A 20,406-nucleotide genomic window follows, 5' to 3' on the forward strand; every position below is an offset into this window, starting at 1 on the left:
ATTGCATGCCATAGGACATGGCAATCTTTCCCAGTAAGTGTTGCTTTCTTCTTCTTCTTCTTTTTTTTTTAAGTGTTGCTTTCTTATGTCAATGTTATTATAAAGTAGGAAAGACTAATTAAACTGTATGCCAATAATTTAAGCATGGTAATTCAACTTCAATATAAGAAATTAAGCTAAATATAAAAAATAAAGGAACACATTTCATCTTAATAATTAGCCATGTATTTGATAGAACTAGCTCAGGGAAAATTTGTAAATTAAGTGGAATTTGTAAAATAAGTGAATTTTTGTAAAATAAGTTTGGTTTGGAAACTTCCCATAATCTCCATTCTAATGCTTTTATTTAGACGTTCATTTACATCTTGAGGCCCTTCTGTTTAGGCTTTATTCTCCCAGGATTTACATCCATATTCTATTTACCCCAAAGATTTTTTAGTGCTATTTGCTAGACAATAGTATTGACTTTACAGAGACTCTGGAAGAGTCTAGGGGATGTTAGGAGAAAATACCAGAAAATACTTCCAGGGTGAATATCAAGTCAAAACTACTTTTACAAGATTTTTTGTATTGTTGAGTTTTCCAAAGGATCAATTATTAGAACAGTTTGAATGAAGAGTTGATATGATAATCCAGTTACCTTTTATTAACCCAGGTTTTAAAGACATTTACAAAACTGCAGGCAATGACACTCTTCCCACCAATTCTTTTTGTTTGGGAAAATACAGTTGACCCTTGTGCCACACAAGTTTTGACGCTTGAACCTCACAAGTTAGGCATGTCCACTGTCCAAGAAGTCAAAAATCTCTGTGCAACTTTGCAGTTGGTTTTCCATATCTGAAGTTTCTCATCTGAGGATTCAACCAACCACCAACTGTAATGAAGCATTTGGTTTTCAAAAGATTCTTCAAAAAGAAGACCCTCACAGTTGAAACTTGTATTGCTCAAGTGTCACCTGCATGCTTATAGTGTAAGCACCCAATCATTGGTTTGTTTGATTGCAATATAATGCCTGGCATTAAGCTTTTGATTGTCAAAGCATCCATTCCAAAGATATCCATCTGAAATGAGTATATCACCAACTACACAGCTAGACAAAGTGCCTCGTTGCCCAAGCATACATTTCCCCTTTTGGAAAGCCCTGGTTAATCTAGGTAACTGATCGCTTCAGTGACCCTTTTCTCCTCCTGTACTTTAATTCCTATGCTTATGCTTTAAATTTGGCAATAAAGGATGGGCCTGCTAAATCCTTGGCACCTCACCCTTCACATCCATAAAGGCAGAACTCCAGGGCTACTCTCTCTCATTCTCCCTATGACCTCAGTGTGTGTCCCTGGGTGTGCGTGTTTAAGACTTCTGAGTAATAAATCTTGCTTTTCAAAATTTTCTAATGATGGTTGCTAATGGGCCTCTTGGTACTCATAAGGACTACAAGAACTGGTCCAGCCACAATATTGGCTCTGGTTAGGAAACTGCCTGTTTGGGCCCTACAAGTAGTACAAACCCAGGAGAGTGTTCCAAGCATTCCTATTCCATAGCTTCACTATCAAAATGGTGAGAGCAATGCAAAACACGCTTTTTCATTACAAAATGGTATTTATGTTAATAAGGGGTTCTTTTATTATTGCTTTTTGTAAGCTAATCAGTGAATGTTTATGAGACAAAAGTTTCCTGGAGGCCTTAGTAAGTTTTAAGAATGAAAAGGGGTCCTGAGGCTAAAAGTTTGAGAATCACACATGCTAGACAGTCTGAAACACTGAGTAGTAACAAGTGAGTTAACATTTCTAATAATAAATCTGCATTTTACAGGAACCTCCTAGAATGCTGATGTTTTTACCCCAATATAATAAACAAGTATGACTTGTTGTTTGTTTGTTTATAAATTAGGGTAAGGTATTAAAATATTTTTATATTAAAACATTTATAATTGGGGCAAAGTATTAAAACATAGAACTTCCCTCTTGGCTCAGACGGTAAAGCATCTGCCTACAATGCGGGAGACCAGGGTTTGATCCCTGGGTTGGGAAGATCCACTGGAGAAGGAAATGGCAATCCACTCCAGTACTCTTGCCTAGAAAATCCCAAGGACGGAGGAGCCTGGTAAGCTATAGTCCACAGGGTTGCAAAGAGTCGGACATGACTGAGTGACTTCACTTTCATTAAAATATTTCATTGTTAAAGTGCGGGAGAAAGGTGATAAGGAAAGAAAATTCTCATTCTGTAGAGGAATATGTTTACTTTTGTGGGGATGGTAGTGACGGATTTTCAGATTATGAATGCAGCTTACTGACTCTACCATGATATGGGTTTTGCACTTTAAAAGTAGAGCAGGTAGCAGATGGAAACCCATGTGTCTCAAACCATTTTCTGAACTTGTGAATTTTTTTTTTTTTCCTGTTCCTAAAGGATCACTATAATTACATATGCTATTTTGGTTAGTTCTATGAAAAAAAAATTGCAAGTTACATCAAAAAATCTTGTTCTAATTTTGTTCAGTCAGTTATTAAAACCCTATAACATTACTGAAGATACCTGTATACTCACATTTTTAAGTAATTAATTTTTTTATGTCTGAACATTTATTTTCTTGAACTTAAATATTATATCAGTTGAACTGTAAAAACATTAATATCCAATTTAGTTATATTGGATTTTTGTTGAAAATCATGCTGATTATTCATTGAAAATGGCCTTTGAACTGCCCAGATGGAAATATTTAAATACAACATAAACAGGAGAAAAAAATAACATTAGATGAAACTAAGAGGATATTTATACAAATAGCATAAATGTTGACAATTTTAGTTGAAATATGGTTAGCTCATTTTTGCTCAATATTTTTATTTACTTTAATATAGCATGCAAATAGTTCACACAAATTGCCAATGTATTTAGTTTGGCACATTTGGCCCAAATAAATAAAATTAAAATAGCTGAAAATTAAAGCTATTTTAAATTTATTTATTTCAATATGTTATGTATATGTTATGTATGTTATATTTACATTTAACTAGTATATACATATTTTATATATATCTATGCTGAAACATAAGAAGAATTAAAATGAAGTATTCTAAGTTCTTTAAGGGAGTAAGGTAATATATTTCGTTAGTTTTACCAAATATTTGTTCAGATAAAGTGTTCACATGGAATTTCATACAGGTTCAGCTAAAGAACATTTTTATGAAGTAATTTTGGGAAAACATTGCATACTTGACCTCTCTTGGACATGTACAATGTACATTGCCTTTTTAAATACTCAGAAGTGTTCCAGTAAAGATACATGTTTGTTTTCTGTGTGTGTGTATATGTGTGTTTTTGTATAATTTGATCTTGGAGATACTTGTTTTGGAACATCAGTTTATAATGACAGATTTAAGCATCCAAGAAAGCTGAATTCGAAATGCTCTTTGAAATTATTTCAGTTGCTTTTAATTTCTGTGAAACAAATTCACCATTTCTAAATTTCTTCTTCCTGGAAATTAAAAAAAGAAAAATTGTTTACCTTGTTTAAATGAGAAAAAACTTGATCTTTCAAGTTTCAAGACAAAAAACTTTCATCTAGACAAATATAAAGTATATCAGATACTAGAAATATAAAGTTTATGCATTAAGTATTAATCTATAGCACTTAAACCTTAGCACCTTTATTGCATTTATTTGTTTTTTACCCAGATAAGTTTAGATACAGAACCCATTCACACCCATATTCTATATCTAGCTATCCTTTCAAAACCTGAAATGTTATTACTTGTTTTGATGTTCTATTTCAGTTATCTCTTAGAGATGGATTTTCAGGATCGATTTACATTTTCAAAATGGTAAATGTATATAAGTAGATAATGAGTGAAGGAAGCTGAGTTGAAAATGCTTTATAAGTACAGCGGACCCTTGAAGAACCCCAGGGTTAGGGGCGCCCATCTCCTGCAGTGTTGAAATTATATATATAACTTTTGACTCCCCTAAAACTAAACTATTAATAGCTTAGTGTTGACTGGAAGTCTTACTAATAGCATAGAGTAAATTAATAGATATTTTGTATTTTTATGTGTATTTTCTTACCATAAAGCTCGAGAAAATAAATGTTAATAAGAAAATCACAAGGAACATATATTTACAGTTCTGTACAATATGTATTGGCACCACAAGTTCCCTTCTCTGTTTGCAAGATGAATCATCTGTCTCTCAATACCTACCTCAATAATGTCTTATATGATACAGAACACTGTAGATGTTATATGTATCACTAACACTAGCCATCAAAAATGAAAAGATATTGTGAGAAAGAAATTCATCTTTACTTACAGGTAGAAATACTTGCACACTGATAATGAAGAAGATGTAATGTGATTATTTTATGGTAGCCTAATGTAATCAGTATGATTGCTTCACAGTGGCCTTGTCTATACACTAATGAATGCATCATTATACAATTTTTTTTATGGCATACAGTGTTGCAGTGATATTCATGACACAGTATTGGAAACACTGTTACATCAAAAAGAACACCTATGATGTTACCTATGATGATAAACTGATAGGCAGATTATCAATTACAAGAGAGAAACATACTGTACAGTAATGCAATTCTTTGAATGCTAAATTATAAAACAGAAAGAAAATGAACACATTATTAATTTTATAGTAAATATCACTGACCTTAGGCCTATGTAATCTTTTCACACTGTGTTTTAAATAACAGATACTGAGGCAATGATGATGCTGAGGGCACAAAAATGTCTAGTACATTTTGTGCCTTACTGTTAGATTTTCACATGAAGACATATATATGCATGACAGATTTCTGTACAACATGGTGATTGTTTATTATTCATTGAGTAGAAATGGGTCATCATTAAAGTCTTCATCCTCATCATCTCCAAATTGAGTAGGCTGAGGAGGACGAGCGAGAGGAGGGGTTGATCTTTTTGAAGGATGCAGAGGAGAAGACAGAATAGGCAAGCATACCCACTGTAATCACAGAAAATATTTCTTCACGCCTGCATGTTAAGTCGACCCAGTCATGTCTGACTCTTTGCGACCTCATGGACTGCAGTCTGCCAGGTTCCTCTGTCCATGGGATTCTCCAGACAAGAATAGTGGAGGGGGAGTGCCGCACCCTTCTCCAAGGGATCGTCCTCACCCAGGAGCTAGCCCACATCTCTTGCATCTCCTGCACTGGCAGGCGGGCTTCTACCACTGCCACCTGGGAAGCCAGAAATATTTCTATACAGTACAGATCCTTCCTCCAATTACTTTAGTTGCAACACACATATCATAGAAGAGTCCCGGTCATAAAAGAAGTTAAAAGCAATCTCAAATAATGTTAACCCTTCTGCCTTTTGTCTAATATCAATTTGCTTTCTGTTAAGTACTGCTTCTTCTATGTCTTTTTCCTCTTTCTCATTGGTTTGGAAGTGCTCAGCTCCATCAAGCAGTCTTCTGTTGATTCCTCTGAGAGGGTATCTCTTAGTTTTTTAATTTCCTCAAGATCCACATTTTGAAACTCTTCACCTCATGCCTTATTGTTTTTTGCAATATCCATAAGTCTTTCATAATTTATTAATTGACTCTGTAGTGAATTGTGTGAAGTCATGAGCAGTATCATGCACAGTTTTGTTAGCAGGCATTTAATATCTCAAGCTTGATGACTTTCACAGTTTTTTCTGTAACAATAATGGCATCTTCAATGGTGTAGTCCTTCCAAGCTTTCATAATGTTCTCCCTATGGGAGTTCTCTTCCTTAGAGTCTACAATCCTTTTCTTAGAGTATCACATGTAATGAGCCATAAAGTCCCTTGCGATGCCTGATTGTGAAGCAGAATTTTACAAAGCTGTGTTTCAGGACAAGGGGACCACTTTGATGCCTTCAGGTTTGAGCTCATAGGATTCTGGGTGGCCAGGGACATTGTCCGATATCAAAAGAATTTTAAAAGGCACTTCTAGACAGGCAAGGTACTTCCTGACATCAGGGACAAAGCAGTGATGGGACTAATGTTCTCCTTGTTCAGGCATTGGCAATTCACTCCAGTATTCTTTCCTGAAGGATCCCATAGACCGAGGAGCCTGGTGGGCTATGGTTCATAGGGTCTCAAGGAGTTGGACACAACTGAAGAGATTTAGCACGCATGCACATACTGTTGGTCCTTTAATGGGCCGGAAGCTGGTGGCCTGGAGAGTAAGAGAGAGAAAGAGGCTGACATCCCCTGGTTTCCGCGGAAAGCCAAGAGAGTCCTGTTGTTAGGGCTCGCGCTGCTGCATGTGGGCACGAGGTGCCCTCTGGAGTGGGTGAAGGACCAGTGCGCCTTCTCGAGAGGGGCTCAGAAGCCCGGGCAGGAAAGTGAACTCAGCGGGCCTCCGCGCTCCAAGGAATTAGCCAGAAATAGAGAGAGAAGGAGAGAATAGAAAGAAAGACACGGGGACCAAAACTCTGATGGAGCAAAGGTGTTTTAATCAACATGGCGTGGGCATATATACTGTCTTACAAGGTGGTTATTCTCAGCAAAGACCACGATTAAAATTCCAGAATTACAACACATCCGATGATCCCTGTCAAAGAAAGAGTTGCAAACAATCACCTTTTACTGTTTGGCTCATAAAAAGGAAGAGAGTACTTATCACTGTAATGAGAAATGCCTAGATTCCTCAGCCCCGGGAAAGGCGTGCCTCTCCTCTTAATTCCTGAATATTCAGGAATCAATGAGGGCCAGAGGGTTCCTGATAGATCCAAAACAGCACACAGGAAGCCTCTTGTTAAATGCTTCCTGACACAGACAACCAAAAGACAGGCAGTTGGTTATCATTTCCCTTCAAGGGCTGAAAGTTAGCAGCTTTACAGATAAGGGCAGTTCTTATCATATACTGGACTGCCTTGGCTCAACACTCTAGATTTACCTTCTTTCTTTAAATCATGGTGTTTGTTCACTACTCTTCTTTACTAATAAATGTCCTTCATGACATTTTTCTCTCTGGATAGGGCAATTTCCTCTACATTAAAAACCTGTTCATACTTACCTGGCAGGGGAGATACCATGATCACGAAGGTGGTTTTCCCAGGGCGAGGCTTATCCATTGCACTCCGAATGTGCTGACCCCTGCGATTTCCTCAAATGTGGGAAACTCGACTGCATAATTTGTGGTAGTGGGGGACTGCGTTCGCGCTTTCCCCTGAAAAAAAAAAAACAAACCTGTTCATGTAGATATCCTTCCTCCACAGTGATGTTTTTAATGGTGTCTGTGAACACCTCTGCTCTTCTTGGTCAGCAGAAGCTGCTCGCCTATTACCTTAACATTTTTAAAGTCAAACCTCTTTATCAAAGTATCCTTAGTTGGCATTAAATTTTCCTACATCATATTTTTCATTCTGTTTTTTGTAAGTTCTCATATAATGATTTTGATTCTTCTTAAAGCATATTAAATTCAGTAGGTATGCCTTTCTTATGACAATCCTTCATCCACATAAAGGTTGCATTTTCAACACAAGACATAAAGATATTTTCCAAAAAGCACAGGGCTTTTGTGTCTGCTGCCATAGCTGCATTGAAGGCTCCACATATTTCCTTTCCCCTCTTTGTAATGATCATTATAGTGGATTTATTTTTCTTGAAATGGCGGGCAACCACAGCTGCTACAGCCATAGACCCCAATCTATGGTACATTTCAAGCAATCAAACATTTTCTTGCAATGTTGTGACTTTTTTTCTGCTTCTTGGGAGCACTTTCAACATTCCTAGTGCAATTCACTGTTGTTATTCAAGGTTTGTGCTATTGCACTGAATACAATGAAAAATACAAGAGAACTGAGAGAGATCACTTTTTACTTCCATATGCAACTTACTGGTAAGACAAACTCCTCATCTGAGCTCACCACAGTAGCAAGAGGACGTGGCTATGTGATCATTACAGTACTGCAGTATGTACTACAGCTAATTTTATATAGTTATGGTTTGATACTGCCTCTTTATGCTTGCTTACATTTTTTAGGCTGCAAATAGCACAAAGTACAGTTTGTAAGTGTGTGAAAGTCTGATAAATTTTAACTTTAGATAACAATAGATTTGTGTGTATTTTATAGTAGTAGTTATTAAGTGGGCCTCCCTTGTGGCTCAGCTGATAAAGAATCGGCCTGCAATGCAGGAGACCTGGGTTCAATCCCTGGGTTGGCAATATCCCCTGGAGAAGGGAAAGGAATTCCATGGACTGGAAGTCCATGGGGTTGCAAAGAGTTACAGATGACTGAGCATATCATCTGCATATATATATCACTCATGTATGACATGCCTAAATTTTTCTTAAATTTTTGATATTTCTAAACCACGGGTTCATCTTCAAGATTTTTTTTAATTGTCACAGATGTATTGAATATCCAGTATATTTTTTGAAAAAAATCTATGTATAAATAGAGCCATGCAGTAAATTTGGGTTTTTCAAAAGCCCACTGCATTATTATCTCACCTAGCGTTTTTGTTCACTGATGGCTAAATTGGTAAAGAGTCTGCCCATAATGCTAGAGACCCTAGTTTGATCCCTGGGTCAGGAGCATCCGCTGAAGAAGGGAATGGCTATCTACTGCAGCATTCTTGCCTGGGAAATCCCATAGACAGAGTAGCCTGGCCATCTGTAGCCCATGGGGTCGCAAAGAGTCAGACACAACTGAGCAACTCACACTTTTACTCCACTTCAATCTTGTAACCACATTGTTTAATAGATTCAACATAAAGTCAGAGGAGCCTATAAATCTTTTATCTCATTGATCCACAATTAAAGGTATTTTTTTGAAGTATCATATGATTACTCTATTGCTCTAGAATTTTCCATTTAGATCTGTTAATACTTGCTTTATGTATTTAGATACTTCTATGTTGAGTGAATAAACATTTACAAATGTTATATCTTCTCACTGAATTGAATACCTTATCCTTATGTGGTGCTCATCTTTGTCTTTTATTACCATTTTTGTTTCAAAGTCTATTTTGTCTAATACAAGTGTAGCTACCCCAGCTTCCTTTTGCTGTCTGTTTGCAGGAAACATTCTTTAGTTTTCAGTGTATATCCTTACATCTGAAACAACTCTGTCATAGGCAGTATATAAATGAGTATTGTTTTTTATTCATGAAGCCACTCTATGTCTTTTAAATAGAGAATTTAGTGCATCTTCATGTAAAGCAATTACTGAAAGGTATGCATTTTTACCATTTTGTTGATTGCTTTCTGGTTCATTTCCAGTGTAGCTCTGTTTCTTTTCTTCCTTTGCTCCGCATCCTTGTGGTTTGATGATTTTGAGTTTATTCTTAGATTCAGTCTCATTATTTTTTATGCATCCATCAAAGATTTTTGCTTTGTGCTTAACCATGAGGGTTACTTACATCAGCCTATATGTGTATATAAGTATACAAACACTTGGGTCTATTTTAAATTGATAGCAAGATACTAAACTTTCTTCATTAAATTCTTTTTCATTATGTGATATCTTATTTCCTGCTTTCTGCTTATGATGCTTTTTAAAAAATTAATTTCACATACAAAATGATACATAATTAATGTATAAAGTTTGGTGAACTTGAAGATAAATGTATATGTATATATATATATATATACCATAAAACCATTACCACTATCTATGCATTAATCCTATTCATCACTTCTAAAATTTTCCCACTGCTTGCTTCTCTATTATTACTATTATTATTGTGGTTATTTTGTCATAAGGACACATAACATAAGATTTACCTATGTCACAAATTTTTAAGTATATGATGCAATATCATTAATTATATGAGCTGTGCTGTACAGAGGGTCATTAGAATTTATTCATCTTCTATAATTGAGAATGTGTACACTTTGACTAATACCTCTTTATTTTTCCTCATTTGGCAACCATCATTCTACTCATAGAAGAGTTTGACAAGTTTAGACTCATCACGTAAGTGGTATATTGGAGTATTTGTCTTTCTGTGTCTAGCTTAATGCCCTAGACACTTAATATAACATCTTTCAGTTTTATTTGTGTTGTCCTGAATGACAATATTCCCTTCCTTTTTAAAGGATACATACTCTCTCGCATGTATATGATACACTTTCTTCAGTCATTCACCCATCAGTGGACATTTAGATTGTTTCTTTGCCTTAACTATTCTGAATACTGCTACAGTGAACATGAGAGTGTAAGTATTTATTCCAGATTCTGATTTCAATTTCTTTAGATATATAGTGTAAGGGATTTGTTTCTCCACATCCTCGTCAACAATTGTTACCTTTTGGATTTTTGTTAGTAGCCATCCAATTATAAGATAATATCTTCTTGTGATGGTTTTGATTTGCATTCCCCTAATGATTTTAAAATCTTTCATAATCCAGTTAGCCTTTCTTAGTCCTTCTTGGAGATGGTCTATTCAGTTTCTTTGCACTTTTTGAAAATCACGTTGTTTATAGCTATGGAGCTGTATGAATCCCTTATATAATTTGAATATTTGCCCTTTATAAGACATCTAATTTGCAAACGTTTTCTTCCATCTTTCAGGTTTCCTTCTCACTGCAATGATTGCTTTCTGTGCTGTGATGAAGATTTTTGGCTTGAAATAGTCCTACTTGACTATTTTTACTTTATGCTTTTGATGTCATAACAAGCAAATCATTGCCAATACCAATACCATGAAGTTTTTTATCTATGTTTTCTTCTAGGAGTTTAAATTTACAGCTTACATTTATGACTTTAATTCATTTTGAATTGATTTGTACATAGTGCAATATAATCCAATTTCAATTTTTTGTATGTGAATATCAGTTTTCTCAGTACCAGTTTTTAAAGAGACTATCCCATGTTTATTTTATTTTGTTGGCGCTACACTCTTGTCAAAGATTATTTGACTATATACATGTGAAATTGTTTTGGGTCTCTCTACTCTTCCATTGACCTGCATACCAGTTTTAATGCCAGTGTTTTACTGTTTCAATTATTGTAGCTTAGTGATAAAATTTAAAACTGCAAATGTGATGACTCCAACTTCGTTATCTTTTCTAAAGTTTGCTTTGGCTATTAGGGATCTTTTGGGACTTCATGTGCATCTTAACGGTGTTTTCTATTGTTATAAAAAATGCCACTGAGATTTTGATAAGGATTACACTGAATCTGTAGATCACTTTGGGAAATATGTACATTTTAATATTACAAATTATTCTAGTTTATGAGCACTGACTGTCTTTGTATTTATATATTTGCTTTAATTTCTCTTGTCAATATTTTCTATTTTTCAGTATATAAATTTTAACCTCCTTGGTTAAGATTATTCCTAAGCATTTATTATTTTTGATGATGTTGTAAATTGAATTGATTCTTAATAGCTAAGCTTTTAAAGGTGGAATTGAATATTAAATATTTATATCATTTGTTACATAAGGATTCAAAGATGTAAATTTTTTTAAGTAGCATGTGAGTTGTATATAACACATTTTGATACATTGTATTATCAGTATCATTCAATCACACATTTTTGACACATCTTGAGTGATTTTTCTTTGACCTGTGTGAAATTTGCCAGTGTGCTAATTAACTGTCAGATATGTGGAACTCCTTATAGATTGTTGGTTCAATTGCTTGCTAATTTAATTTAGTTTGATTAGGCAAATAATTATATGTTTGTATTTTACTGAGATCCTTTTAATAGCTTTCGCTGTGGTCTGTTATGCTGTATATTCTTTCAAGATCTCATGCATTCAAAAAGAACATGTTCTACAATTATTTCACAATTGTAATATATGTATTTATGTCAGATGTGTTGACATAATTATTTAGATTGCTTTTTTTTGTTGGTTTTGTTGTATTATCAAGTACCGAAAGTAGGGTACTATGTAATTTTTTGTTTTGCCCTTTAATTCTGTCAGTTTTGGCTTTTGGAATTTTAAAACACTTTTATTAAGGGCCCAAATATTTGTGAATGTTACCATTTCTTGGTGAACAAATATCTTATCCAGATATTTCACTTTATCTCAACTTTTCCAGAAATCTATTTTGTTTGATCTAAAAACACACTCTAAGTTTATCATGCTTATATATTTTTCAACTCTTTTATTTTCAATTGGTCTGGATCTTTATGTTTAAAGTGAATTTCTTGCTAATGGAAGAAAGTTGAGTTTTTCTTTGTGTCCATTCCAACAGTCATTGCCATTTACTTGGAATATAAATTAATTGGAATAGAAATTCATAGCATATTTAATTCAATTATTGATATGGCTGGGATATTTATACCATTATGCAAATTATTCACTATTTGCCATGCATAGCAATTTTTCTATGTCCCTCCTTTCCTGCCAACATATTGATTAAAATATTATTTATATTTTTGCCATGTTTTTAATGGATAGTATTCCTAAATTTCCCAGTATTATTTTTATTTTATTTTAATATCTTGTTGGTTCTCTCAAATTTAAATATATGTTCTTGATTTCTTACCCAAAAAGAACTGGTGTGGCAATCTTATTATCAGAAAACAGACTTTAAAGTAAGAAAATACTACTACAGATAAAGGATATTTTAAAATTAAAAGAGGATTCATCAGGAAGATACAAAAAATATTTTTAAAAGTACTTCTAAAGACGGAGCCAAAACATGAAGCAAAAACTGTAAACATTGAAAAATATAATAGGCTCTTCAACAATAGGACTTCCCAGGTAGCTCAGTGGATAAAGAATCTGCCTGAAAAGCAGGGGACACAGGAGATACAGTTCAATCCTTGGGTCGGAAGATCCCCTGGAGGAAAACATGGCAACCCACTTCAGTATTCTTGCCTGGAACTCCTATGAACAGAGAAGCCTGGCGGGGTACAGTCCATAGGGTCACAAAGACTCAGACATGACTGAAGCAATAGCATGCAAGCATGCAATTCAACAATAATTGACTTTCTAGGTGGCTCAAATGGTAAAAAATCTGCCTGCCAATGCAGAAGATGCAGGAGATGCAAGTTTGATCCCTGGATTGGGAAGAGCCCTTGGAGTAGAAATTGGCAATCTGCTCCAGTATTCTTGCCTGGAAAGTTCTATGGACAGAGGATTTGGCAGGCTATAGTCCGTGGGGTCACAATGAGTCAGATGAAACTGAGCAATTGAGCACACATGAATTCAACAATAATAGTTGGAGTTTTAACCATCCCATTTTCATTTATGGTCAAAATACCTAGGTTGCAGATCAATACAGGAACAGAAAACTTGAACAACACTACAAATTGCCTAATTTAATGGACATCTACCGACTGTTTCACGAACAGCATATGACACATTCTTCTCAGTTACAAGTGAATATTCTGCAGGACAAACCATATGATTTGCCACAAATCAAGCCTCGATAAGTTTAAAGAACTTAAATAATACAAAGTATCTCCTCTGACAACAATATGCTTAAATTAGAAATCAATAATAGAAGAAAATTTGGATAATTCACTTGTATCAGAAAATTAAACAACATGTTTCTAAATAACCAATGGAGCAAGAAATAAATCACAAGAAAAAAAGTAGAATATATATCAAGATGAAATAAAACAAACAAACAAAAATATGATACCAAATCTTATTAGATGTAGCTGAAAGCAGTCCTAAATGGAAATTTAAAGCTGTAAATTTCCATATTATGGTAGAATATTGATGTCAAATTAATAAGCTAAACCTTTCCTTTTAAAATTATAAATAGAGGGGAAATTAAACCCAGACAATACAAGGAAGAAAATAATAAATTTAAAGTAGATATAAAGGAAAGGAAGAATAGGAAAATAGAAATACTGAATGATACCAAATGATTATTCTCAGGAGAAAAATCAATCAATATAATAAAATGTTAGTTAAGCTGTCTAAAAAAAAAGGCATATGCAGATAAAATCAGAATTGAGAGTGAAGAAATTACTAATAGCATTAAAGAAATTTAAAAGATTATAAAACTATAGTATTCACAGTGGTTCAACAAATTAGATAATTCAGATGATATGAAAAAAATTCCTAGAAACACATAAATTACAAAAACTGACCAAGAAGAAATAGAAAATTTCAACAGACCTACAAGAAGAGATTAAACACTAATTTAGAAAATTACCAATAAATAAAAGTCCAGAACCAGATGGCTTCATTCTTGAATTCTACCAAATAAGTAAAGAATAATTAGTCATACTCTAGAAATTACAAAAGGTGTAAAGGAAACACTTCTCAATGCATTTTATGAAGCCAATGTTACCTTGATAACAAAGCCAGAAACAAATCACAAAAATAAATAAAAGTACTTTTTATGAATACAGAAACAAACAAACAAACAAAAAAACAAGCAACTAGCAAACTGAAACTGATGGTTTATTAAAAGGGCTACACATGACCAAATGTGATTTATGTCAGGAACATAGGTTGCTTCATAAAAAGGAAATCAATAACCACACTAAGAGAAAAGGGTGGGGGTGGGAAAAAGCCTGATCATTACAATACATGCCAAAAATATTTTGAAAAATGTCAACACTATTTCATAATTACAGAACACAGCATATTAGGAATAGAAGGACACTTTCTTAACATGATAAAGGGTCCACATGAAAAGCCCATTGCCAGCATTATTTTTTAACGGTGAAAGACTAAACACTTTAACCTTGTGATCTGACACTGCTTTCATGACTGCTATTCATTGTTCTGAAGTTTTAGCCAGAGAGATTAAGGAAGAATTATATATAAGGCACCCAAATTGAAAAAGATGAAGTAAAACTGTCTCTACTTACAAGCGACATGATTATGTATATTGAAAATCACAGATAAACAGGAAAAAACTACCAGTGCTAATAAACAAATTGAGCGAAGCTTGAGATTATATCAGTGTACAAAAATCACTTGTGTTTCACTGCAGTGAAAAATTTGGAAAGGAAATTAAAAAGACAATTTTACTGACAAGAGTATTAAATAAGAAGATAGACATGAACAACAAAGGATGACCTAGACAAAATGGATGCAAGATCATCTCTAAACCCCACTTCAGACATGCCCAATGTGGCCCAAGAGAGCTCACGTACTTGCTACAAAAATTATCACAGAGATTTTTTCCATCTCCTGCATACATGCTTTAGGCAATCAGTGGATACAAACTAACCACAGGGGCTTCTCCAAGTTCTAGCACATACACCCTTGATGCACAGCTGTGTCCTCAAGTGACTTTAGGTAGCTAGTAATCCATTAATAATAATAGCAATAATAGTAATCCTGGTGTATATTGTCACCCTGCTTATTTAACTTATATGCAGAGTACATCATGAGAAACGCTGGGCTAGATAAACACAAGCTGGAATCAAGATTGCTGGGAGAAATATCAATAACCTCAGATATGCAGATGACACCACCCTTATGGCAGAAAGTGAAGAAGAACTAAAGGGCCTCTTGATGAAAGTGAAAGAGGAGAGTGAAAAAGTTAGCTTAAAGCTCAACATTCAGAAAACTAAATCATGGCATTCAGTCCCATCACTTCAGGCAAATAGATGGAGAAACAGTGGAAACAGTGGCTGACTTTATTTTTGGGGGGCTGCAAAATCACTGCAGATGGTGATTGCAGCCATGAAATTAAAAGATGCTTACTCCTTGGAAAGAAAGTATGACCAAACTAGATAGCATATTAAAAAGCAGAGACATTACTTTGTCAACAAAGGTCTATCTAGTCAAGGCTATGTTTTTTCCAGTAGTCATGTATGGATGTGAAAGTTGGACTATAAAGAAAGTTTAGTGCCAAAGAATTGATGCTTTTGAACTGTGGTGTTGGAGAAGACTCTAGAGAGTCCCTTGGACTGCAAAGAGATCCACCCAGTCCATCCTATAGGAGATCAGTCCTGGGTGTTCATTGGAAGGACTGATGCTGAAGCTGAAACTCCAATACTTTGGCCATCTGATGTGAAGAGTTGACTCATCTGAAAAGAGCCTGATGCTGGGAAAGATTGAAGGGGGGAGGAGAAGGGGAATGACAGAGGAGGAGATGGTTGGATGGCATCACCGACTCAATGGGCATGAGTTTGGGTGGACTCCAGTAGATAATAAAGGGCAGGGAGGCCTGGTGTGTTGCAGTCCACGGGCTTGCAATGAGTTGGACACGACTGAGCAACTGAACTGAACTGAATCCATTAAGGGTTCATAAATATTCTATACATACATACATCTGATTATAACAGACTAAATTATGGGAAGGACATGCCCAGTAGAGCCTGTTGTTGTGTACCTGTCAATTAAAACTCTCAGTCCATGATCACTTAGATTAATATGTAAAAGTCCTATTTTGCATGTGCCCAGACAATTCCCTGATTGGTCTTGAGCATATGCCTACTTGCATTTTTCAAAAGGCAGAACCAAGAAGAGAAGACAAAGATCATTAAAAGGGAAGCCAGCAGGGATTGTACCACTCCTTTGGGGTCAGCTCACTCCCACATCTTGGGAGTGTACTATCTGCTGACTGTCTAATAGAAGATCTATCTGCTTGAGCTGTAACTGAGCTGTAACCAGTCTCTTGTTTGGAATCATTTCTACAAAAGAGACAGGAGCCAAGCAATCCTATACATTGGAGCTGTAACTAATACATCATTGCAAATCTTTGTTGCAACAAGACAAGAACCAAGGGAGAGAAATAAACTGACCTGAAAATAACACCTAAAAGAATAAAATTCCTAGTAATAAATTTAAGTAAAAAGGAAAGATCTGCCATTGAATACCACAAAACATTTTTGAAAAAACAAAAAACAAAAGCTCCTAAATAAGTGCAAAGGCATCTCATGTTCATGTACAGGAGATTTAGAGTACTATGATGGCAATATTCCTGAAGCAGGCTACAGATCCAGTTTAATCACTATCACAATTTTAGATTTGTTTTTTTCCAGAAAGACAAATCATGATCCTAAAATTTACATGAAACTCCAAGGGACCTAAAATAACCAATTGTTTTTTTAATAACCAAAATTATATTTATAAATGAAAACAAAGTAGCAGCATGCACATTTCTTGTTTACAAAACTTGCTACAAGTTTAAGTAATTAATCAGTTCTGGTACTAACATAAAATACTAACTTAAGCATAGGTATATTAAGACATGGAATAGAATAAAGCATCTAAAAAATAAACCCAAATATTTGTGAACAAATGATTTTCAGCAATGGTGCCCGAACTAGTCAACAGGAAAAAGATAGTGTTTTCAACAAGTAATTTTAAAATAATTTGTAACAATAAGAAAAAAAAAAAAAAAGTTGGACACCTACTTCTCTCTATATGCAAACAAAATAAAATGAAAACAATAGCAAAATTAAAAAAAAAACCTTAAAATAGATTAATAACTTAAACATAAGTGCTAAAATTATTAAATTCAGAAGAAAATGTGGAGATAAATCCTTATAACATCAGATTTGACAATGAATTTTATTATTTGACACGAAAAGCATAAATATAAAATTGGACTCTATAAAAATTTAAAAAAAAATATATGCATCAAAGGATATTATCAAGAATGTGAAGACATACATTCTAGAATGGGAGACAATAATTCAAAATCATATATCTGGTAAGGGTTTAACACCCAGAATACACAAAGAACTGTTACAAGTTGACAGCTAAAAAGACCAAAACAAGAAGAAAGAAAAAAGAAAACAATTAAATTTGGGCAAAGAACTTAAACAAACATTTCTTCAAAGAAGACATGAAAATGGCCAACATGCATGGGAAAAGACTGACATCATTGGCCATGAAAGATTCATCATCAAATCACAACTATCATAGTCTCCATTTGTCAGAAGAAAACGAAACTTTTAAATTTATGTTTTGTGTTCAAAACCAGAGTGTAATATTTATATTTTACCACTAATATAATACATTTTTTTTTTTTAAGAATTGAAGTACCTAGCATTTTACTCTTAATAATAATATATCATTATGTAGCTGAACTTTTCAGTTGTGGTACTATTATTTGCCCCCTTCAAAAGACAGGGACAAACTTCATTAAACTGGCTATAAAACATAAGCAAAATATTAAAATAGTATTACTTATAAGTAAACCCCCTGGAGAAGAGAATGGAAACCCACTCCAGTATTTTTGCCTGGAAAATCCAATGGACAGAGGAATCTGGCAGGCTATTGTCCACAGGGTCACAAAGAGTTAGACATGACTTAGAGATTGGGCATGTACACACATAAAACACTATTTTGGTGTTGCTAAATTTCACACAGACGTTCAATATATATTGTATAATGCATATCTTACTCAGGTTTAGGAGAGTTAGTGATAAAATAAGTACAGAAATATTCATACATAGTAAAATAACCTAGACTGCAGTTGGATTTATTTACTGAATCAGCACAGTTCAGTCAGAGACCCCAAGAATCATAGCACGCCAGGCCTCCCCATCCATCACCAACCCAAACTCAAGTCCACTGAGTCCGTGTTGCCATCTAACCATCTCATCCTCGGTCGTCCCTTTCTCCTCCCGCCTTAAATCTTTCCCAACATCAGGGTCTTTTCAAATGAGTCAGCTCTTTGCATTAGGTGGCCAAAACATTGGAGTTTCAGCTTCAACATCAGTCCTTCCAATGAACACCCAGGACTGATCTCCTTTAGGATGGACTGGGTGGATCTCCTTGCAGTCCAAGGGACTCTCCAGAGTCTTCTCCAACACCACAGTTCAAAAGCATCAATTCTTCTGGGCTCAGCTTTCTTTATAGTCCAACTCTCACATTCATACATGACTACTGGGAAAACCATAGCCTTGACTAGATGGACCTTTGTTGGCAAAGTAATGTCTCTGCTTTTTAATATGCTATCTAGTTTGGTCATACTTTCTTTCCAAGGAGTAAGCATCTTTTAATTTCATGGCTGCAATCACCATCTGAAGTGATTTTGCAGCCCCCCAAAAATAAAGTCAGCCACTGTTTCCACTGTTTCCCCATCTACTTGCCATGAAGTAATGGGACCGGATGCCATGATCTTAGTTTTCTGAATGTTGAGCTTTAAGCCAACTTTCTCACTCTCCTCATTCACTTTCATTAAGAGGCTCTTTAGATTTTCACTTTCTGCCATAAGGGTGGTGTATTCTGCATATCTGAGGTTATTGATATTTCTCCCGGCAATCTTGATTCCAGCTTATGTTTCTTCTAGCTCAGCATTTCTCATGATGTACTCTGCATATAAATTAAACAAACAGGGTGACAATATACAGCCTTGATGTACTCCTTTTCCTATCTAGAACCAGTCTGTTGCTCCATGTCCAGTTCTAACTGTTGCTTCCTGACCTGCATACAGATTTCTCAAGAGACATGTCACGTGGTCTGGTATTCCCATCTCTTTCAGAATTTTCCACAGTTTATTGTGATCCACACAGTCAAAGGCAAATAGTTGAATACAAATCATAATGAACTGTAGAAAATTTTGCAATTGTTTTACTTTAGAATTAAGAAAACTAGAGGTAGCAGAAATATTCTTTATATGATTATTATATCATTTTTGCAAGATTCTTTTTCAATTCATTATTTAGAAAATTTAGGAACTAATTACATACCATATTAAAATTGCTTTTCTCTTTTCACCATAAAAGGACACAGTAGGAATTACACTGTAAGAATTACATTGTAATTTAACTATAATATCTACTTCAACTTAACTGACACAGTTTTTTTCCTGAATTCTACAGGAAGCTAGTAAGGAAATAGGTTAAGATTTAGCATGTTTTGTGTTTCAGGAACTGAATGCTATTGCCTCAGTTGTCATTTTTCTATGACATTGATATCCTTAACAGAGTCATCATGTATACTGTGAATTCACCTGTTAATTTTGTGATATATTTCTGGCAAGATGAACCTAAGAACAGAGTTATTTTTACCGTATAAGTTATCACTGTTCAATGAAAAGAAAAAAAAAGAAAGAAAGAAACCCAAATCAACCTACCTTTAAGGAATAAAATAATTTATTGTCTTGTACAACCAGGAAGTCCAGAGGTTGTTTTGGCTTCAGGAACAATTGGATCCAGGGACTGAAAGAATTTTATGAGGAATCAATCTTTCTTAATCTTATGACTCTGCTTACCTACCTTTGGCATGATTCCCAGACAGATTCTTTGCAAACACTTTTGTTATCTACTGCCATCAGCAAGATTCCACCTTTGCATTTTGGCAACTTCAGTGGAAAAGTGAACTTTTCAAATATTTCAAATAATAGTCCCTAAAGATTCTCCTTGGCTTGATTGATTTGTACCTGTACCTTATCCTAGCACTGATCACTATAGCCAACCACTTGGTACTCTGATGGACCAGGTCTGTGTCTTGTGCTCCAAGAATTTGGATGTGAGTCAACCATAAGAGTAGACATATACTGAGAGGAAGGAAGAAAGATTCACCAGAGGGATATTACAGAGACTTCACCAGAAGAAAGGTGGGAAAATG

General features: G+C 34.8%; 1 non-coding gene across 1 annotated transcript; it reads left to right on the forward strand.

Annotated features, from left to right (window-relative positions):
* The first annotated feature begins 7,006 nt into the window (after nucleotides 1-7,006).
* LOC122447698 lies at nucleotides 7,007-7,170 on the forward strand. The gene has a single exon (XR_006271355.1). It is a non-coding gene; the product is annotated as a U1 spliceosomal RNA (small nuclear RNA).
* The last annotated feature ends 13,236 nt before the right edge of the window (nucleotides 7,171-20,406 follow it).

This window comes from Cervus canadensis, chromosome 9 (genome assembly GCF_019320065.1).
Source record: "Cervus canadensis isolate Bull #8, Minnesota chromosome 9, ASM1932006v1, whole genome shotgun sequence".
Classification (NCBI taxonomy): Eukaryota; Metazoa; Chordata; class Mammalia; order Artiodactyla; family Cervidae; genus Cervus; species Cervus canadensis.